The 7,808-nt window shown below is 39.5% G+C and overlaps 1 pseudogene; it reads left to right on the top strand.

The window, feature by feature from the left end:
* The first annotated feature begins 764 nt into the window (after nucleotides 1-764).
* LOC122751851 lies at nucleotides 765-1,527 on the top strand (annotated as a pseudogene).
* The last annotated feature ends 6,281 nt before the right edge of the window (nucleotides 1,528-7,808 follow it).

The raw sequence follows: 7,808 nt of genomic DNA, 5'->3' as shown, positions 1-7,808 counted from the left end.
CATGAATATATGTATGTATATATATATACATATGAATACATGAATATATGTATGTATGTATGTATATATATATATATATATGCCATTTGAGGACCTTCCAAGCTAAATTTGCATAAAAGGCTCACCACTTAAAAGTTGGCTATAGGGTAATGCATTTTTCAGCCAGAAAAACTCATAATTACTATCGACTGAGGCAAAAGAGTGTTGTAAACTCCTTTAATGGATGGAATAACCATGGATCCTTGAAGTAGTGAGGAATGAATGTTGGGATGGAGAAAGGAGGAAGGTTGAAAGGTTGGAAGCTATTGTGAGAGTTACTTTAAGAAAATCTTGTCTCAATGATGAATTGAGCTACTATTGAACTGGGTGGGACAATTAGGATTGGGGAGACTAAACCCTGGCCCCCAGTTACTAACCCTTTTGTCACTCAACAATTATTATTTCACTAGTTGTGTGATGGAATTTCCAAGATTCTGCGTAAAATTTACATCAGAAAAAGAGAGCCCAAAGCAAATACTCCAAGTAGCCCCATAGCTACTTCCTCTTCAAACTGTAACCCAGTTTTTGTTTTTCTTTTTTGTTTTGTTTTTTGCAGCCTCTTGTTAGTCATTTAATAGCAATACTAATGACATCCAAGATTTTAATGAGACCATAAGAATTTGAAGGTTCCCTTTTTGAGCTAATAGCTGAGAAAATTGTCCGACCCTCCCCAGCCATGCTTTCAGATTCATAAAAAAGAAAATTAATGAAAAGGACCTAGGGAAATGGAGGGCAGGGCACGAGCAGGAGCAGGAAGGTGTTCAGTAGGTGGAGGCACACCTGAGGAGGCCCCCATGACTTTGGTAGTTGATGTCCAGTGGCCCCGGTATGTCTTGCTGGTCCCAGCCACCAGCTTGGCATTTACAAAATGTTTCTTCACAACCACCCTTTGAGGCTTACTTTCACTTTGTTAAACAAGAATACATTCAACATCACACCTCTTCCCAGTATAGATTAATTTGACTACTTTGTCAAGGAAAGAACTAGAATTTTTTTGTGTGCTGTATAGATCTTCAAACAGTTATGGTACAAGAGTAACAAAGGTTTACATAAATTTCTGTATATCCTACTGAAAGAAATATTCTCACGTTAGATCACCAGGCCAAAAGACAGAGATTGATAATGCTAAGTCCAGAGCTATTAAAAAAGGTTTTAGAATGCATGTATGCATTAATTATTCAGGAGATGATGCTTTGAGATTTCTTCAGACAAGTCAAGAAAGACCTAGACCAGGTGACTGGAAAAAAAGGCATTTTTGGATGTTATCATCTGGCACAAGCACAAGCAGTAGTGGCCAATACCTTAGTACCTATGCAGAACATAAAATAAGAAGTGCTTTGTGATGCCTTATGTGGAACAATTTGTGAGACTAAAACTCAAAAAAGTACTTGCTTGGGGACGGAAGCCAAGAAGAAAAGTTTAAAGAGAAAGAAAGGGAAAATGCTTCAAAGAAAATTTCCATACATGCTTGTGGAAACACAAGATTGAAATCCAACCAAGGATACAGTGAACTCTTTTTGTTTTCCTAGTTCTATTTCTCCCTACTAAAGTTAAAACTTTTTCACTCAAGTTGTAATTTAAGGCTGGTTGGTAAATATGTAAATATAAACTCACAGTAAGTGGTTTGTTTAAAAAAATCTCAGGAAAAAAAAGAAAAGAAAAGAGAACTAGCTGGATTTTAGGAGTTAATGCCCAGGTTGATCAGACTTCAAATTGAAAGCTTTTCTTACAAGGGTGAGTGTCTGAAACAAATTAAATCCATAGACAAAGTTTAGAATGTGCATGCCTTAAGGGAACTTTCCACCACCATCTGGTTAAAAACCAGAGTCCATTGCTTCCAGGAAGATACATGCTGGCCCATCTGAATTGACATCTGTGTGCAGGCTGAAGTCCCTGAGGATAATTAAGAGAGAAGCCTCCAACAGCAATACTGACACCAGCCTGGGGAACTGAGCTATAAAATTCCCTATATAAACAAGTGGCCTATATACCCACAGAACTATAAATTTTGGTCTTGCCCTGGGGCACTAGAAATAGCCAGATGCTCAAATAAATTTATGTTTGAAGTACAAGGCAAACATGATGAAAATATCATAGCTCTTCTCTCCACACCTTTGTTCACCATGAGACAGACAGATCAAAGATACCCGAATGAGACCTTACATTGGGTTTTACTGTCTCAGGAGAGATGTAAGTGACAGTTCATGAGGGAAGTGTGCTCTTATTTACCACCAATCTCTTATTTTGTAACAAGAATTTGAGTACTTCATGTAAGAGGACAGCATACACACACATACACACACACAAGCACGCAAACACATCAAACTTATGATCACATGATTATACCAGGATATCTGAAATGCCACCATTATAAATTTATTTCTTTGGGTTAAGGTACTGTACCCTGTTAAATATTGTTTATAATCCTTTTGAAAAATGCAAGGAACACAAGAATGGGTAACACACTAATCAACCTTTTGCCTCTCTCCAGGCATCTTACTGTTTTGGCCAGGGTGGTTTGTCTTCCTTGTAGTTGGCAGGTAGATGTAGGAATGGAGGAAGCTCTTCCACAGTGATTGCTTCCCTGGCTAATGCCTGTAGGGAGCTAGCCTGGCAGCAGGGCTGGCGTTTTTTGTTTTGTTTTGTTTTGTTTTTTTTGCTTTTTGTTTTGTTTGTTTCTTTAGCAGGAAGGGGGAACTAAAGATACTCTTATTCTTAGGGCTTTTGTGACATCTTTCAAGCTATCTCATGATATTGAACTTGTATTGTTCTTGAATTTCCATGTGTTTGTATAGCTTTTCCATAACTAGAGTTCTTCATCCAATAATTGTTTATTAAAATGGGGCATCTAGGTGGTGTAGTAGATAGAACACTGGCCCAGGAGTCAGGAGGAAGTGAGTTCAAATTTCACCTCAGACATCTACTAGCTGTGTGACCCTGGGCAAGTCACTTAACCCTTATTTATTGCCTTAAAAAAATCTAATTCCATCTCTAGTTGTCCTGATATATACCTTGCTGTTGGACCCAACTGGCTCAGGAGGAAAGAGTGAGGTTGGTGACCTTGCACAGCCCTTCTTCACTTAAATCCAACTCACTACAAGTCATGATTTGCCAAATATCTAATATGTGTGATAAAACTTAGAAGGACCTGGTGAAAGCTCAAAAGTTATTGGGCATTCTTCCTTCCTATCCTTTATAACAAGGATTAAATGATATTTCCTCCATGAGGTTCCTTCCTTGTTCCCATAAGATGAAAATTATCTCCTTAAATTTCTTATGATACTTTATCTAGATTAGGGCTTCTTAATTTTGTGCTCGTGTAATCAACCCCTTTGTCAATCCAGTGAAGCTCAATGTTACTGTGCTTTGTTGCCTATATACAATGCCTATATACATGGTAGAAATGCAACATTTCAATTAGATGTTGTTGAAGATATGATATAATTTTCCCCATCCAAGTGTCCAAATGCCCTGAAATCTATCCACAGATGTCAAATTAAGAACCCCCTCCTCTACACCTCTCATTATCACATTTCATTTTGAATAAAATATTTTATGTAGATATTTTTCCTTTAATCTTTATTAGACTGTAAGTTCCTTGAGAGAAGAGGTTTTTGTAATTTTTTAAAATTTTGTATCACCAGAAACTATAGGTGTACCTTCTACACACACACACACACACACACACACACACACACACACGCACGCACGCACATATAAAAATTAGTAAATATTTTTTGAATTAATAAAGATATGGTCCCTGACTTCCTGGAGGTCTAAATATAGCTTTGTAGAAATAAATTTTGGGGTCAGCTAGGTGGCGCAGTGGATAGAGCACCGGCCCTGGAGTCAGGAGTACCTGAGTTCAAATCCGGCCTCAGACACTTAACACTTACTAGCTGTGTGACCCTGGGCAAATCAATTAACCCCAATTGCTTCACTAAAAAAAAAAAAAAAAAAAAAAAGAAAGAAATTTTTAAGTATGTAACATTATACAATAAATATACAATGACTACAGCTCAAAATTGCATGCAGTGAGAACATACAAGATGTATAAAGTACTTTCATTGTTGTAAGAATGATATGTCATTTCCTTTCAGGTAAGATAGACTCTGGAGTTCAACTCAAGGGGGCGGAGCCAAGATGGTGGAGGAGAGGCTGTGACTCCCACAAGCTCCAGATAAACCCGTCCATTCACGCCCAAATAATGCAGTAAAAATCAAAACCCAGAACAGCCTAATGCACATAAGAACAGAGTGAGACTGTTTCTCCGCAAAAGAGGGTGATTCTGATCACCTACTGATCAGGCTGAACAGCTCAGCGCGCGGTCTGGACCCAGCCAGGGACAGTGCTTCCAACACGTCAGAGTCTTCAGCACCAGCAGCTTCTGAGGCTCTGATCACGGACTGGTGAGGGGGTTCGGAGGTAGGCCGGGGTGAAGTGGAGGCAGTATCTGCTGGAGTTGGGGCAAAGCACCCTGGGTCTGAACCAGTAGGCTGAATCGAGTGGTGGTGGCCCAGTGGGGGAGGGGTAAAAGCACGCCAAGCTTCCGACCATAGAGAATCAGAGTTCAATCAGACTTCTGTTTCCGGGTCAAAGAGAAAGTGGCTGTGATTACTCACAAGCCAGGCAGGCTGAGAAGAAACCCAATCACCCCCTGGGCCACGCTGTAGCACGAACGGTGTGTCCGGGAAGCAGTGCTACACTTTAAGGAGTAAAAAGCCAAGAAACAGTAAGCCAGGATGAGTAGGCAGAGAAAGCAGAAGACCATAGAAAACTTCTTTGGGGGAAAGGTAGACCACAATACATCCTCAGAAGAAGAAGATAATAATAGGGTCAAAGCTCCAACATCCAAAGCTTCCAAGAAAAATATAAACTGGTCTCAGGCCATGGAAGCTCTCAAAAGGGACTTTGAAGAGAAAGTAGGAGAGATAGAACGAAGATGTAGAGAAAGAGAGGAAGGAATGGAAAGAGAAATGAGAGCAATGCAGGAGAGTCATGAGAAAAAAGTCAACAGTTTGAAAAGCCAAATGGAAAAGGAGATTAAAAAACTGTCTGCTGAAAATAATTGCCTAAGAATTAGGATTGAACAAATGGAAGCTAGTGACCTTATGAGAAACCAAGACACAGTAAAGCAAATCCAATTGAATGAAAAAATAGAAGGCAATGTGAAATATCTCCTTGGAAAAACAGCTGACCTAGAAAATAAATCTAGGAGAGATAATTTGAAAATCATTGGACTACCTGAAAACCATGACCAAAACAAGAGTTTAGACACCATCCTCCAAGAGATTGTGAGGGAAAATTGCCCTGATATTCTTGAAGCAGAAGCTAAAATAGAAATTGAAAAAATCCACCGATCACCTCCTGAAAGAGATCCCAAAAGGAAAACCTCCAGGAATATTATAGCCAAATTCCAGAACTCCCAGGTCAAGGAGAAAATATTGCAAGCAGCTAGAAAAAAGGAATTTAAATACTGTGGAGCTCCAATAAGGATAAAGCAAGATCTAGCAGCTTCTACATTAAAGGATCAGAGGGCATGGAATATGATATTCCAGAGGGCAAAGGAACTGGGACTACAGCCAAAAATCATGTACCCAGCAAAACTAAGCATCCTCTTTCAGAGGCAAACATGGAACTTCAAGGAGAAAGAAGACTTTCAGGCATTTGTTATGAAAAGACCTGAACTGAATAGAAAATTTGACTTTCAAATACAACACCCTGGAGAAGCATAAAAAGATAAACAGGAAAAAGACTTCATGAGGGATATTAAAAGATCAAACTGTTAACATTCCTATATGGGAAGATAATACAGAGGACACAGGTCTGAACTGAATATGAAGGGAAGTTATGTTTTGTTCTTTGTGGGGTGTCTTATGTATGGGGCCGGATTTGGGCTTGGGACCTCCTGGGTCCAGGGCTGGTGCATTGTCCACTGTGCCACCTAACTAACCCATAATGACATCCTTAAAATAGGGTTGAGGTGTAGGAGAAATAGACTGGGGGAGGGGGAAGGGGAGAGATGGTCTGGGGAGAGGTTATTCATATGAAGGAAACAAGAAAAAAGCTTATGGAGGGGAGGGGAAGAGGGGGAAGGAATTGGGGAGTGATTGAACCTTAATATCATCAGAATTGACTCAAAGAAGGACTAACATACATACTCAAGTGGGTATAGTAATATATTTTGCCCTGATGGAGGGGAGGGAGATAAGGGGGAGGGGGAGGGGAAGGAGGGAAGGGCAGATTCTAGGAGAGAGTAGTAAAAAGCAAAATACTTTCAAGGAAGGTGAAAACGTTCTGCATAACGGCACAAGTATGAAATATTGAATTGCTTGATTTCATAGGGAGGGTTGAGGAGAGAGGGAGGAAGAAAATTTGGAACATAGAATTAGCTCAAAGACCTTAAACTCATCAGAGTTGGCTCATGGAGGGAATAACATTCACACCCAGTTGGGAGGAGTAATCTATTTAACCTTACAGGAAAGTATGAGGGGAAGAGGATAAGGAAGGAAGGGTGGAAAAAAAGGGAGTGTAGAGTAGGGGAGGGGACAGTCAGAAGTAAAATACTTTTGAGGAGGAATAGTTTAAAAGAAGACGGAAAATAGAGTAAATATCATGGGAAGGGAATAGGATGGAGGGAAATAGTTATGATGACTTTGCTGGGCTAATACGAAGAAAATTCTTTGTCTAGTTTAAGGTACATTGTTTAGGGTATGATGAACAGGATACTATTAGAAAAACCTGGAAAGACCTACATGAACTGAAGCAGAGTGAAATGCACTGTATACAAAATAACAGCAATAGTGTAAAATGATCTGCTGGGAAGCATGTGGTTATTTTCAGCAAGGCAATGGTCCAATATAACCCTGAAGGACTATGAAAATGGCAACCCATCTATAGAGAAAGAAGTGATAGTATCTGAAATAGTTGGAAACACATTTTTTTTTCTCTTTTTTTTTTCTTTTTTGGTGAGGCAATTGGGGTTGGGTGGCTTGCCCAGGGTCATGTGGCTGGTGGGTGTTGGGTGTGTGGGGCCGGATTTGGACTCGGGTGCTCCTGGTTCCAGGGCCGGTACTCTGTCCGCTGTGCCACCTAGCTGCCCCTGGAAACACATTTTTTAAAAAAATGTTTTTTCTCTTTGACAATTCCTCAGTCTGAAGTTTTGGGAGTTTTTTGACTGTTTTTTCCTCACAACCTAGCTAATGTGGGAATGTTTTCCATGAGTACTCATGTATAATTTATTTTGAAATGCTTGAGTTCTAGTGGGTGGGGGTGGGAATAGAGGAGGAAGAGAAGTTGGAACAATTTTTTTTTTAAATTGATGTTAAAATTTGTTTTTACATATATTTTGGAAAATAAAATTCTATTCTAAAAAAAAAAAAAAAAGATAGACTCTGGAGGTGGCATTTGAGCTGGACCTTTAAGAATGAGGAGGATTTCAACAAGGAGAGAAAGAGAGGGAAGAACATTCTGGTTGTAGGGAATAGATGGATAAAGGGCCCAGAAGTAGTGATGGATGGGATATTTACATGAAGACAATGAGTAGTCTAGTTTGAATGGCACATATTGTGTATAGAGGAGTGTGGTTTGTAATGGGGTTGGGAAAAATGTAGAACCATTTTGGAGAACCCTGAAGGTGAAGGGCACAAGTTTGAACTTTATTGATAAAAGGAATCTTAAAATGATTTCCCCATGTCTTCAACTTAACACTATCACTCATTTATTCTTTTCTAGAAGATTACTTCCTATCTTATTCTGCCTTCCAGCTC

The sequence above is a fragment of the Dromiciops gliroides genome, chromosome 1 (assembly GCF_019393635.1).
Source record: "Dromiciops gliroides isolate mDroGli1 chromosome 1, mDroGli1.pri, whole genome shotgun sequence".
Classification (NCBI taxonomy): Eukaryota; Metazoa; Chordata; class Mammalia; order Microbiotheria; family Microbiotheriidae; genus Dromiciops; species Dromiciops gliroides.
This window is presented reverse-complemented; position numbering and strand designations above follow the sequence as displayed.